We start from the raw sequence: 13,952 nt of genomic DNA, 5'->3' as shown, positions 1-13,952 counted from the left end.
GCTATCCAAAATTCTCAATAGGAGACTTACGAAAGTCCCATGGGAGCGAAAATTTGTCCAATAGTTGTCGAGAGTTCTAGGTAGCATCACAAGATTTCTAACAATACTTACTAAGACTTCAAGCTCTAAAATCAACAACTGGAAAAGTTATTGAGTTTTTTTTCATGGATCGAAAAGTTTCCAAGTCCCATAAGGGCAAAAATTTTTTTCGGTAACCGATAGTTCTGTTGTCACCCTGAAAATTTAACGTTTTTTCTCTACTTAATATGCCAGAATTATTTATAATTTTATTAAAGAACTCTGGAACTCTTAGGAATGCATTTCAGAATAGTAATAAAAATTTCGTGTTTTTAAAAACGAGATAACCTCACAGAGAGACATAAAAAAGTCGGGCAGGTACGCCGATGCTTTCGGAAGAAAAAGAAAAGAGAAAAGAGTGGGGGGGGGGAGAGAGAGAGAAAGAGATCAAAGAGAGAAGCAATGTCATATGATTCTTTCATGTTCCTAGAGTTTCAACTTTAGGGATTGAAATAAGCAGTTCTGGTTTATGCTTACGGTTATAAATGATTATATTGGGTTTTTGTTGTCAAAAACAACTGCCAGCGAAAAATCAGAAAAATAAAAATTAAATATAGTTTGCACATATGTGTAATTCTCGAGGAATAAATAGTAATTAATACGAAACCTCTATCGATGACACACATCTGTTCATCGTTACAGATCAGTCTACAATTAGGAATCTGTAGACTGATTGTTTTACAACGAAAAATAGCACATAAATTATAATTGTCGCATAAGAGAGCAAATTCGATTATTCTTATAAATCCTAGAATATACGTAATTTTTAATAGTTCTTCATAAAGAGACATTCGCAGGGAATTGACGATTCCAAATGACGAGTAGTTATCTCGACTCGCGGTATCCTCGCGACAATACGGCCCTGAAAGGGCCTGGCGGGGAGGAATCGAGAGGTGGAGGACGGGGGGACGGAGTCGATGGAGGAGCGCGAGAGCGAGGCAGGAGAAAGGCGGGGAAAAGAAACGGATATAAAAAGAGAGACGGAAGACGTAGGCCTCGGCCGGCGGCTGGCGGCGGCGGCGGCACCGCTTGATGTACGCCGGGTCCGTAATTACAGGTTTTCGGAACGCCTCGCTCGCTCGGCGAGCGGCGAGCCGCGCGCGGTTCGAGAGTCTCCGGGGCCCTTCCCTCGTCGCGCCGAGCCGCGCGCTCTACCGGGTGTCCCGAGCGCGTAACCGGGGGGGTCCGGCCACGGTTCGTCGCCGACGACGAGCGGTCGACGAAAGCGCGTCTTCTTCTTTCCCTCCTTCGGAGTATTCGAAATTCTAATTATAGAGCGGCGCTTTACGGCGCGAGATGAAAAGCGGAGACGTAAAATTGGGAATTTCTTCCTTTTGCTTTTTATTTACTGGAGGGGTTAGGTTAACGCTTGATAATCGTAACCTGGTAATGTGGAAAGCAGAAATAATGGGAAAGCAGAATTAATGGGAGCGATAAAAAGTCTTGAGAAATTCGATTTTCTACAACGTGTGGCTTATCGTACAAGGTTGTCGAGATTATAGATAAATTTTCCGTAAAGAGAGAAATGCCCGCGAAAGATAACAGCATTCTGAAACGTTTTCTAGGAAGGACAGACTCGGGCAGGTAAAACTCATCCTTCCTTTACGAACCGAGATACCAATGCACGCATCGCACCGAAAATTCGATTTGTCGTGATAAGCGTTTCGGTGACAAAACCGTGCTTATCTCTTTTTTACATTCATTATTAGTTTAATAAAACCGAAAGTGAGATAATCGCCAGCCTCGCAGAGTGACTCGTTTACTCGAGATATCACGCACACGTTTCGACGCTTCTCGAGTCACCCTGTATGTCCGAATCTTCCGCAATCGAATCGAATCCGTACGAATATCGGTGAGAGAGGCCAATCGACCCCGCTCACTATTACCCCATATATGGCGTGCAAAGACGACGCGGTGGACACCGATCGGCCCGTTTAACGGGTGTTAAATAAATTACGAACGGGGCTTATCGCGTGCGTTAGGGGACGACGCGGTGATCTCTCCCCTTTACGGCCCTGGGCGATCCCGAGGCTTCTCAAACGAGGAAAGCATACACACGGCTTCCATTCAGCTAACCCTTTCAGCTAACCCTCTCTCTGCGCCCACCCTCCCCGCGAGCCTCCTTCCTTTCTTTCTTTCTTCCCGCCTCGCTCTCTTATTCGCGCCGCTCCTCTGGTCCGCAAAGTAGTCCCTTCGACCTCTCGTCTGCGGAGAGCAACGTCGGCAAAATCTCTTTTACGCGCCCGAGAGCGCGGACATGTCCGACATCTCCTCCCCTGATCCCTTTTCCTCCTCCTCGCGACCTCCACTTAACCCTTTTGCAGAGACTCTCTCTCTCTCTTTCCCTTTTTCGAAATCTTCATTTGTTGAAAGCAATGATCTGAATCTTTAAAAAGTCGCCTGTACATTCGTCGCGATGCGACGATGACCTTGAAAGTTTTCGCGGTTTTAAAGCTTCTACATTTTAATCACACGTCGCTTAATTGATTGAATGCATTATAATTTATCATTCTGATGCCCAACATTTTAAAAATAATTAACAATAATTAATAATAGATTACCAGTCGCATTAATATCTAATTAATTGTGGCCGTGTAAATTGTGCACGCGATATTTACATACATATTGTCGTATCGTTAATATTAATTATATATTGGACATTGGACGGCAGAAAGATTAATTCAGAACAACCGAAGTGGATGAGCGCGATGACATTTCAAGGAACGCGAGCGTTCAAACTCGCTCTTCTCTCTCTCTCTCTGTCTGTCTGTCTGTCTTCCGCCGAATAAAATCCTCTTCTTCCTTTTCTCTCATCAGATACAGATCTGAGAACATGTTTTTCAGGATAATTCACGATACGACCGACCCGAGAGGAGGGGAGAGGGGGAGGGTACACGACGGCGCGGCGGAAGACATAGGCGGAAGCGGTCAAAGGCGTGTCACCGTTATCGCCAGATGACTTTACGCATGTCACCTTACTATACTCGAGCTGCAAATCTTTCAAAGGAACATCTGAGGGACCGCTCACCCCAGGTGGCGGCCGGTCGGGAGGGACAGACGGCGGTGCTGGTATTAACCAAAGCTCCTTTTCTCTTAATAAACAACTACCTGACCTATCGTCGAGTTTTCCGAGTACCATTAGCTATCGATGGACAATGCGTATAACAAAGTAAATAACATTCGTGGAACGTCAAAGGGCGATTACGCGAGAGAAGAGGTAGCGATTAAAGAAATCCGGAAAAGAACTTTTTTCGGGTTAATTGTACGTAGAAAGAGAGGAAAGAGACACTGTTTTACAAAGCTCTCGAATACATTGTACTTGAAAATTTAATGGCGATCTTGTAACAGTTGTGACATGATTGTATGTTGCTACTCCTTTTATGAAATTTTCGGCATTTTTTAAGGAAAAAAAGAGGATAGTCTTTCAATAAAGCGTGTTAAATCTTTGCGGGCAGTAAACGCTGTAAAAAATCTACCTTTAATAAAAAGACCGACTTTAAAGTTTAAAGTTATACACCGCACGCGAGACCACCCGCATAAACATACACATACACACTAGTATAAATAAAATATAATTAAATTAAAAAAATCGACTTTAAAATATATATGACTATATACAACAATATTTGCGTAAAAAATAAATCAAATAAGTGCAAATACTTTTTTCTCTCTCTTACTACATGCGATTAATTATTCAAAATCTTTTTTTCTCCAATCATAGATTTATAAAACGCGACTCATCAATTTGTGATAAATTATATAGGATAAATCTTAGGAAATAAATCAAATAAGTGCAAATACTTCTTTCTCTCTCTTACTTCATGCGATTAATTATTTAAAATCTTTTTTACTCCAATCATAGATTTATAAAATGCGACTCATCAATTTGTGGTAAATTATATAGGAATATATTAAATAATAATTTATAATAGATGTTTTATATATAAGTTCAATAATAATGAGGCATTAAGAGCTCAGTCTATTTGAATTAACTGTGTATTATAAAATTTTTACAATAAACAGAAAAATAAAAAAGTACAAGTCAAAGTTAAATGTGAAATGTAAAGTGTTCATGAGGAAAATCAAAATGAAATGTCAGTATAAAGATTATAAATAATTTAAATATGATTGATAAAGAGAGAAACAGACATGGCGTAATAAAATGTTAGTAAAAAGATCGCAATAAAATGTTAGTAAAAAGATTACAAATAATTTAAACCTAACTAACAAATAGAGAACAAATAAAAAGCGTGTTTTATATATAATTTAAAATAGACAGTTTATAAGGAGGGATTGTCTTCTAAATATCTTAATTAAACTATCTTAATTTAAAAAATGATTCTAATAAAAAAAATCAGTCAAAATTTCAAATATATAAAAATCCATAAAAATTATACTTTTTAATATGAAATGTGATTCTTATGTTAAATGCAGTTAGAGCATAAAAATTCGCAAATAAAAATTCTGAAACTTTTAGTATATATATATATATATATATATATATATATATATATATGTATGTATATATATCATAAATCGATATTATTTTTCTTTTTAATAAAAAGAAAAATGGTACATTTTTGTAGAATCGATTTTTTCGATTTTTATGTATATACATTATTTAAATATCTCATTCTATATTACGCGATAATAATAAAGAATTCGTGAGAAATCATGAAGCGGAAGTGATTCTTCCCTCCCTTTATTAAATCGCCGATTAATGATTCGTTTGGTGCGCCGTAATTAATAGCCTCCAGTAATTTACCGCAATTAATACCTTGACTCCAAGTCGGTTCATGGGACTTTGGTGAAACGATTCGTTCATACATCATCATCGTAGCCGTAATCGTCGTCGTCGAGTTGTATCCGATTATCAGCTAATTTACTCTTGTCTATTTTCTCTTTCAAATTCACTGCGTTACATTAAGAATAATATATATGTTTATACCGTTATCACAGTTATTCCTTACAGTCTGCTCCTTACAGAATTATCACAGTTCACAGAAGGAAACTTTACAAACTCAAATCCGCATTGCAAACTCGAATCTCATTTTAATCTCCACTAGTTTACGAGTTCGAATGTTTCAGAAACTCCAATCTTTCTTTCAAGCAGGATCGCCGCGAATTATCCTCGTCACAATTTCTAACGAAAGAGTTGTCTGCGCGCGACACAAGAGATATCTCCACCCCCCGATGACTCGGAGGAAACGTCTGTTGATCGGTCAACCGGCGACAGACAGAGGATCGCAACCGGGTGACTGCATCAGTCGCGCCGAGATTTTCCGGACGGAGGCATCGAAGTCTCCCGTGGCGGGATGCACGTTCTTTCTCCTTTGCTCATCGTCAATCGATCACCGGTCAACAAACTGATTTTACTCAAGTCCCGACACCTTTCGTCGTTGGAAATCATCTTGCGATACAACCATGTACTATCATGATTATATTAATCTTATCGGACAAATCGGAGATTAATTCCTTTCAATACCTCTTCTCAATATTTTCAGGAATATAAGGACGATATTATACGATCGACACTTTTCGGTTGATAATTTTCTCAGCTTTAACTTCACGACTCTTCTAAACAGCTGTACACACAAGAGTTTACACGCGTATAATTGTTCACTATTCGTGTGTGTTTTTTAGAATATTAATAAATATTTTCGTGAGAAAAAATGTACTTGTATACAAAACATTTATCATGCTTTTCCAGGCATATTTCAACGATGACCTATTCACAAATGAAACGATCACGGTTGAGAAGAGACGAGGATTCTGTGCCGGCAAACACAAGAGCGAAGGGTCCGAGACCGGTGCGTCCTATACAACGTACACGGTGAGACTGAAACTACAGTGACCGTAGGAGCCAGGGAGAGAGAGCGAGCATCATCTTTGTCTTTCCCTTACGTTCTATCCCCTCCTCCCTTGCTTCACAACGCGCTTCTTCTCTCTTTCTTCCCTTCCGACGTACTGCACCCCCCACCTCCGATCTCTTCTTCACCGCCACCATCCCTCGGTCGGACTGATCTTCTCTCCCGCCTCGTTTCCTCTCTTTTTAGCGACAGAGAGCGAGAGAGAGAAAGGGAAGAGATCTCGGCGTATACGAGGACGCGGAACAAAAAAGTGATAGGGTCCAGGTACAAGGGCAAATTCTTAAGAGGATCTTTAAACGGAAACTCGGATTTTTCGATGTACTGATCAGTTTTTCTTCTCAATCAAAAGGAATAATCTCTTTTATTCTATTATTGGATCAATCGATTGTCACTATTATCGCGATTGTCGCTAAATATATTTTTTTAACTATCAGATAATACACAGAGAAAAATATCATTCTGCTGCCAAGAAAAGCAAAAACTTACTCAGTTTATTTTTCTTTTTTTAAGAAATAGTTTTTTTCAAAGAATATATTCTTGATAATCTTAAAATATACTCATTACAAGCGTTAGAAAATCTCCTTATCATGTATTCAAAAGAAGAATTTTTTTCTCTTCAAGAATATTGTAAAGTTGTATCAAATAAAAGCCAAACTTACTTTACGTCAACTCTGGTAGTAAGAAAACCAAATTTTTGTTTTAATTTAATATTCTTGACTAAAATACTGCACTTACTAAAATTCAGAATATATTCAATTAAATTTAATGTTTGTAATAAATCTATGATATATTTGCGGATATACAAACTTATGATATACTTAAAATAAATAATATTTATTTGAATACAGTATACATTTTTCTCTGTGTAAATCCAAGAAAATAAATTTTGTCTGAAAAAATTAACTTTTAAAAAAATATATGGTTATATAATATAGTTATATATAATTTTGATACTATCAATATTTTAATAATAGAATATATAAATAATTAATAAAAAATGTTTAAAATTTATTTTTTAATTTTTATTATATTTATATAATTATTTTTTATAGTCAAGGAACACATGTGTGTATAAATTTTTATATATTTTTTCAAGCACTCTGAGACAGATAAAACTGCGATAAAATATCTTGGCCACATGTGATCAGAAAAAAAATGTATAATCTATAAGGATCAGTAAAAAAAAATTGAACATGACAAATGAAAAAAATAAGATTGCATTTGAAAAAATGAAACTCATTTAAATAAGTAATATTCTTTTCTACTCTCTTAAATTATTCATCATCGTAAAGTCGACAAATGTATTGAACAAGATAAAATTTTTTGTCTGGAAAGAAAAATTGGATATTTATTTTAGATATGCAAAGAAAAAAAGGAGTCACATAAAAAATTCGAGCGTGATTATCGCATTGATATATAATTCCGAGCTTATTTTTCTTTATCGAGAAACGCTAAATTTTTGTTTGAAAAAAAGAAAAAAATATATAACTCGGAAATATAGCGACGTGACCAGTGATAATGAAGCGAGAAATTTGCGTGACAGTCGGGAAGACGACAAAGAAAATACACCGAAAGACCGAAGGATGCTGGTGAGGGAGCAAGAGAGAGCGAGGAAGGTGAGGAAACGTAAGGGGAAGATAGTCGGCGACTTAAAAGGTGTCAGTGGTTTGACCGGGCCGACGTAGGATCGTCAACGAAAGAAGCCGTACGAGGTACTCGATCTCGAAAGATAGTGATATATATACCAGGTGTCTCGAGAAAAAAAGAGAAATTTACATCGATATGTTCCGAATTTCTCTTCGTGTTGAAACGTTAAGCCCTGGTTTATTCAATGCGTGTCAATCTCTTTGATTCCGCTTCTTATCGCTCGGTTTCGATATCGCAAGAAGTATGTAAATATTTTTAGACTTTAAGGCAATAAAATATTTTTATTCGCTCATATTTGTTGAGAAAGGACGGTATTTCCTGAAACGATTTTTTTGATTTTGGGACTCTTGGAAATAGTCTTTCGCGATTTTGTTTTCAAGAGGATAACCGGTTTCTCATCCAAGAGAGGAAGACCGATATCGCATCTAGTCGCCGAGACGCCTTCGGCCAAGAAGCTTAAATCGATGCATCAAGTGCACCTGAAATGCGACTAAGCGTTTCCCGGCGCGACTTGGCAGCTGGCAGCCTTCCGACAATCTTATCAATCTCGGTGCAGATAAATGCCGATTTAAAGAGATTGTCAGGTACAGGACGACCGGCCCCGTTACATGAAATTCTCTTAAAATCGAGCTCGCGGTGCAGTTGATTTCATTTCTGTTCCAGATTAAATCTCGATCGATCTTCCCGATTTCCATATGCATATAACTGATTTCTGCTTGTGTTAAGAAAGAATTTTATAAAGTAAATTCTCGGAGGAAATCGAGAGAAAATTTCTTTGTAAGAAATTAAAAATCTTTTTCTATAAATTTAATACAATTTATTTACAATATACCAATGAAAATATTTATAAAAAATAAATTTAAATTTTACTCTTTCTTGTTCTCTCCGTTTAAGAAAGAGAAGAAACGGTATTTTAATACAAAGAGCTCTAAAACACGTGTTTGTCGACTCATGTGTCATTTTCAAAATTCAGCGACTTGCTTGCGCTATCTTTCTCCCCCTCGGGCACCTCAGAAGTTTTACGATACCAAAACCAAAAAGGATTACATCGCTTTAACCTTGCGGGAAGCCCGCGTGCCCAGTAATTAATGAAAATTAAACTATCGGCGATAATAATGGAATCGCGCCTGCTCGTCGCGCAAAAAAGAGAGAGCGGAGGGCAAGGGGATAAGAGGGAAGAAAGAGAACCGGTGTCGGGTCGTCGTCATCGTCGTAGTCGTCGAGGAGGAGAGAAAGAAGAAGAGAGACTCGAGAACGCACGCGCTCGCGAGCAAAAGTGAGAAACTGGTAGCGTGTTTGCCAGAGGAGCTCGGGCGCGACCGAGAAGGGAAAGGAGAAGTCTCACGAGACGAGGAGGACGATGATGACGAGAGAGAAAGAGAGAGAGAGAGAGAGAGAGAGAGAGAGAGAGAGAGAGAGAGAGAGAGAGAGAGAGAGAGAGAGAGAGAGAGAGAGAGAGAGAGGGAGAGAGAGAGAGAGAGAGAGAGAGAGAGATAGTCGAACAGATGGAAACAGAAAGAGGGACAGAGGGAGAGGGCTGAAGTGCACGAGACAGAGACGAAGCGCGTTCGTTTGATCTCGCCGCCGCACGCGATCCCACACACGCGCGTTCCTCTTGTCCCCCTCCCCCCGCCCCGTCCACCGATCCCTCCGCGCGATGCGGATTCGCATGAATGCACTAACACATCACGCGATTTAAAACCTCTGCGTCTCCTCTCCCCCCCATCCCCTCCTTTTCGTGATCCGATGCGATCCCTCTTGCCCCTTTCCACCGCGCCGCCGCCGCCGCCGTTGCCGCCAATCGACTCCGGACGTCGGTGTGGCGCTCCTGACTTCTCTCTCTCGCTCTCCCTCTCTCTCTCTCTCTCTCTCTAGCTCTCTCACCCGTAGGCCCGTTCTCTCTCGCGCCGTTCGCGATGCGCGGCGGACACGCGTAATAAACACCGTGCAAAGCAACCCGGCGCTGAGTCGCCTATAATTTCTCACGGAAAATTATATGTTAATGCGCCCTTAATGGCGTCGTTCGTTAACGGGATCGCCGTCGTGGCCGAGGAAGCCCGGGGGATGGCGGAGAATACCGCGAGACTTGTCCGAGCAAGTAGGATCCGCTCTCGAGAGACGAGAAATCCGTCGAGGATATAATCCGCGCTCTAAACGCGAATCGAGTGTCGATCAAGTTGTCGAGTTTTTCTTTTTTTTTTTTAGCAAAAGCCGTGAGAAAGATTCTCTCTTTATTACATTTTTCGAACGAGATCTTTTTGCTCCGAGAGTTTGTTCTAAAAAAGTAGATGCATCTTTCGGGGATATAGTAAAATTCAAAAGCTTGACAAAATCTTGCCGGCGATTCTTTTCGTTTGAACGTTAAAAATCGTGACGTTTAAATCGCACAGCGAGATTAAAAGGAGAATACTAGGGGATCGTTGCAAAACTGAAGTTAAAAATCTCGCTGCTGGAAGGGAACGAGAAGAAACAGCGCGGGATTATCTCGCAGAATCCTTCCAAGTTTTACGAGCTTTCTTTTACGTCGCATAAAAAATGCACAGCTCCTTTCCAAGTTTCATCGTTTGATCGATTTCGACCGGTCTTCGAGAGAAAGAGAGAGAGAGAGAGGCGAGTTTCGCCGACAAAACCTACTGAAACGTTCTTTACGCGGGATTAAGCGGGACGAGATTTGCCTCTTACCGACGTTAAAAGATTCAGTCAGCCGGATAAGGAGGCAATAGAGAGTCTACGCGACAGTCGCTTCCGGTATCGCGGCTAAAAAATTTACATGCCGCGCTTCGTGTTCATCCTCGAAACTATGAGCTTATGCTACGCGAATGGCGATCGAACTATTTATAATGCGAATATACAACGTAAACCGAAATGGAGTTTGTGCTCCACTGTAAATTGTTTCATCCAAGAGATTTGGTTTTAATTACAATCACACGCACGACTCGGAGATATTCGGTAATACTTCCTAAACGTTAGGCAATAATACATACACAGAAAAAAATAAGTGTCAAATCAAAACTTATATACTTAAATTAATACGTTCATTGTTTCGTATATAGGCAACAATTTATAATCTTCTTGGAAGAATTTAATAATTTAAAATTTCAACAATATAATATATATATATATATATATATATATAATAATTCATTATAGTTTTATTTTAATACTGTAATTGTCACCTCGAGAATATATAATTATTTAATTATACTTTAAGAAAATTATAATCTTTGATTTTAAAATGTTATTTTCAATCTAACATTGTTTCTTTTGCATTCGAGAAAATTAAATCTTAAATCATAAGAATATATTTTTCTTCATTGAACTATATAAAATAGCGTCATTCAAGTAAGCAATTATATTTTTCTTTAATTAACGCAATATAATCTCATTTTAAGATTTCCATATTAAAACTAAATATAATTTCAAAACAAGAATGTCCTGTGTATTATATTAAATCATGGACAATGTGTACAATTATTAAGTTATATGTATTTAATCCTTCATATGTTTCTTTGGTGACATTTCATTCATTTTCTTCTCGACTGCAATTATTACAAAATGTAAAAATGTAATAATTCTATCATGACAATAAATATGACATTTTACGTAATTTTATCGGTAGAGATAAATTATTTTAAATTGTTTATTAAATAATATATTTATTAAAATAATATATTTTATTTTTGTATTAATAGATTGTTATAAATTTATATATTTTTCAAAAGATTATTATTCAAACTTGATAAAACATAATATATTACTATTAATATATAATATAAATATAATATAACATAAATATAGTACTATTAATTTTTTAACATTTAACATTAATTTTCTCGAAAGCTCGTATACAAAAATTTAATTTATTAATAAAATTAGGGGTTACTTTTCTACGAGAATTCGGCTCTTCTTTCGTTCATACGCGCATTATATCGTTCAAGGACACGAGAAGAGTTTTCCGAAAGACAATTTTTCTTTCTCTCAAAAACCGGAGCACATCGTAAAACATCAACAGAGAAAGAAGTGCACGTTACGTTCATGCTCATCAAGTGGGAAATCGTCTCCGAAATGTCTTTCAATACTGTGGGATACCGACTATTTTATTGTCCCTGAATGCTCGCCGGTGTCCTTTCATCGATACGAAGGGTGCTTTCGAAAGAAGGAGAGCGCGGCCGACAACGGCAAGGACACTCGAGCGAAAGCGCACTTTGAATTCACCGGACGATTAGCGTCGCCCGGCCGTTAGCTTTGCGATAGGTATTGCGACGAATCAAAGCGGTTGGAACGGCGGCGATGAGGCGACACAGGAGCCGAGGAGCCAGAAGAGAGACCGAGGGAGAGGGAGAGAAGTCGGACAAACAGCGGAGAGAACTGGCCGGCGATACAGAGGCAATTATTGCACGAGGAGAGCAGATGACGCGAGATCAAACGCGGGATCAAGCGCGTGACGTCGTTCTCCTCTCGCGCCCGCTACGGCTACTTCCGGTTTATATTAAGAGCGGCGCGCGTCTCGTAATAATTATCAACACGCCGCAATCGTCATTATAACACATCCTGATATGTCTGATTAACCTTGCGACTGTCTACAGGATACGTCCCATTTCTTGTACATTACTCTTTTTCGCGAATTAAACTTTGGAGGAAGCTATAGATTATACAGGGCGTTTCTTAATAAGTGCGAGAAATTTTAGGAGATGATTCTTTGTCGAAAATTAAGGGGGGTTTTTCATATAAACGTATACTCTTACGTCCCTTCCTGTGGAATTACACTTCTCCAAAAATGGGAGTAATTAGGTTTTTATTTTTTTTTTTTCAAATTTAAAACAAGTTAAAGAAATGAAATTAGTTGGATATTTTCTACTAATAAAAAGGTTATTATTAATATTTTTTTCAGCCTCCCGTATTGTTATAAGGGGAACTAGCAAGCTCTATTCAATTTTTTATTAGAACCTTTTAATGGGCCGGAATATGATCATCTAAAAATATGTAATAAAAAGTTTGATTTATTTAGAAACTTTTTATTTCTTTTATTTTTTTTCATAAAATCAGTAGTTTTCAAGAAAAAAATAAAATACGTTATCGTGCACATCACGATGCTAAATAGCATAGGTTTCGAATTACGAGAAGTTAAATTAAAAATAAATAAAATTAGAGTAAATGTTGGAAAAATTGGAGCAAAAACAAAATTATAATAAAAACCTAAAATCCATGAGAAATGTAACTCCAACGAGAGACATAGGAGTATATATTTATATGAAAAACTCCCCCTTTTCGACAAAGAATCATCTAAAATTTTTCGCACCTATTAAGAAACACCCTATATATCCTCCCATTAATTTCCCTCCAATAATGTTTATTTTTATAAAAATCTAATTTAAACTTTAACAAAGATGTGGTACTAAGATTAAAAAAATTATTAAAGAGCAAGCGACAAGTTTATATTTCAATGTACATTTTCTCTAAAAAAATAAAATTCTCGGAAAAATTAGACAATTCTTGTTGGTGAAAACAGACGGCAAAGATTGGACACTATTGTCAAGGAAGAATCGGCTTCTTGCGGCGGAGGCGCAACGTCTATTTATAGCACACGTGGCTAAAAAGAAACGTTCGCGAGAGGTAACGTATTGTCACATCCCGCGCGTGAGTGAATTAAAGGAAAGGCGGTGTCTCGAGGCCGCAAAAGAGGCGCGACACTTTAAAGGGATCCCTCCTCTTGGCGCGCGGCGCGATTTCAGTGAGAAAATATTGCCTATAGTAGTGGAAGAGAAAGAGGAGACGGGGACAACGATGACAGCACCGAGTGTATACGAGACGTAAGCCACTTTCTTTGGCGGGCGCGCGTTTGCCGCAAACAAGAAACGGACTTGAGAAAAGTGGAGAAAGAGCGGGCGACACACGCACACATCGCGGTCAAAGAGAAAGGTTACAGGAGGAGGAGGAGGTGGGGGAGGAGGAAGAAGGAGAGGGGATGGGGGAGGTTTATACCGCGCGCTTTGTCATGTCAAAGAGCATCGTTTTAGCGGTTCTCGCTAGAGTCTTTGATATCGAAATGGGGAGGACTCGCCCCTTCCTGCTTCGCCGATGTCGGTCGCTTTAACCCCCCCGGACGAGAAGCACGTGGTATCAAACGCGATGGCAGCGGGAGGAGGGGGAGCAGGAAAGCCCTAGCAGCTACTTTGTCGACACGCTTCGGCGTGTCGTGCTCCAGGGGGATTCCCAAACTGTGCGTGCCGCACAGTTCTCTTTCTCCGCTTCCATCCCCCTCCCTCCCCCGTCTTCGTCCGCTCTTTCGCCTTCACGGAGGGTGGCCACGCGTCTCTTCCGCTCGCGTGATCGACCACGGCAGATTTCGTCCGACGC

General features: G+C 39.0%; 1 protein-coding gene across 3 annotated transcripts in view; it reads right to left on the bottom strand.

Moving 5' to 3' along the window:
- LOC105259438 (axin) overlaps positions 1–13,952 on the bottom strand; it is a 30,772-nt gene that overhangs the window by 12,974 nt on the left and 3,846 nt on the right. Inside the window, exon 1 of one of the 3 annotated variants that reach the window (XM_011271365.3) lies at positions 4,856–5,644. The exons of the other annotated variants lie outside the window; for them this stretch is intronic. The gene's annotated coding sequence lies outside the window, so the exon portion shown is untranslated. Of the gene's footprint in view, positions 1–4,855; positions 5,645–13,952 lie in introns of those variants that run through there. 3 annotated transcript variants of the gene reach the window in all.

Source organism: Camponotus floridanus, unplaced genomic scaffold (assembly GCF_003227725.1).
Source record: "Camponotus floridanus strain SB8 unplaced genomic scaffold, Cflo_v7.5 scaffold2, whole genome shotgun sequence".
NCBI classification, from domain to species: Eukaryota; Metazoa; Arthropoda; class Insecta; order Hymenoptera; family Formicidae; genus Camponotus; species Camponotus floridanus.
Note: the sequence above shows the minus strand (reverse complement) of the source record. Positions and strands in the feature narration are given on the sequence as shown.